Source organism: Temnothorax curvispinosus, unplaced genomic scaffold, assembly GCF_003070985.1.
Source record: "Temnothorax curvispinosus isolate PA1 unplaced genomic scaffold, ASM307098v1 QBEX01012990.1, whole genome shotgun sequence".
Classification (NCBI taxonomy): Eukaryota; Metazoa; Arthropoda; class Insecta; order Hymenoptera; family Formicidae; genus Temnothorax; species Temnothorax curvispinosus.
The window spans coordinates 788,577-789,993 of NW_020222770.1; positions in this window are offsets into that span (position 1 = coordinate 788,577).

The window sequence follows — 1,417 nt, forward strand, 5'->3', positions numbered from 1 at the left end:
TCTCTCTCTCTCTCTCTCTCTCTCTCTCATAATCCTGCGATACGAGCTTATAAACTAACGTAAGCAGTTTTGTGGGCTATAAAAATAGTTCTTCTTGCTGGATGTTGAACAGTCACATTATACAGAGATTATAGACCACAAAAATGAGATAACTTAGTTACAATCTTTATTGATATGTAATATCAACCTCTACCCTTTCTTATCTTATGTTTAAATATTTTACATAGAATGCAACAAATGGATCTACTATTATGGACGTATATTGATGCTATGAACAAGGAAGGCTTTCTCCGGTAACCTTGAACCTCTGTTGAAGCCCCGCAGCTATATGAACTTGAACCAGTCTTTCGCTCTGTCCTTATAACGACATTCTGGACAGTATTCACGATATTCAGTAAACGGTAGCAGTATTTATCAAGCAATTAAAATCCAGTTTACAATAATATACCATTATTTTGATTTCCGAAGACAAATTCAAGAGTGTAAGCCATTTTTTCTTATTTCAATAAATATTTTATTTTTTAAATTATCGAGCATTTTGATTCAGATCTTAAATAAAATTCAAGTTTAAAAACGTATAAATGGTGTTAAACCATTAGGTGAGATGTTCAAACTAGGGTTTTCATTGCTTTGGTACCAAAGAATCTGCACTTCGACCAAAGCACTCGTCCAGGTCGTTCTCCACTTTCGTTCTCCGTTAAAAAACGCCGATGGCGATCACCCAACGAAAGCGAATCGCATCGGCGAGAGTTTTAGAAACCGGATCGCGATCGACGGGGGTCCATGAAAAGTCGTCACGAGGCCAGCGAACGTCGAGAGCGAATGTGAGAGCCGCTCAAGAAAGTGAAACTTTGTTTCTCCTTGCGCGAATCATGACAAACCAGCTTTGACTTTCATCGCTATCACTCGCCAAGACCAAACCGGAGGAGAAACCAGCACGTTTTGTACTAAACAAGATCTTCGATCTGTGCCATTCATTGCGTCTTAAATCCAAACAGATGCAAGAATCATGCGTGAAGACGATTCTAAGACTCGTTTAATGACAAAATCCAAGAATCCAGCTTATGTTTGATACCAGAGTTTAACAATTTAAAAGTCCAATCATTTGGGAAAGATAAAGAAAAACAATTGTACTAGAAACATATAACTTGTTAATTACTCTGATTAGTGAACTTTAATTTTCAGTTTGACTTGATTCCACCTAGCCAAATAGCTTATTTAGTCTTGAAAAGATGACACGTAGCTCGCAGCTGCGAACGCGTTGACGTATGTGATACTATGACCTACTTCTACGCACACGCACACTACGCTTTCTCCTTTGCACGGGTCAGTTCGGTTCGGTTCAAAACGAGTGAATTATCCGTCTTTCTCTCTCTCTCTCTCTCTCTCTCTCTCTCTCTCTCTCTCTCTCTCTCTC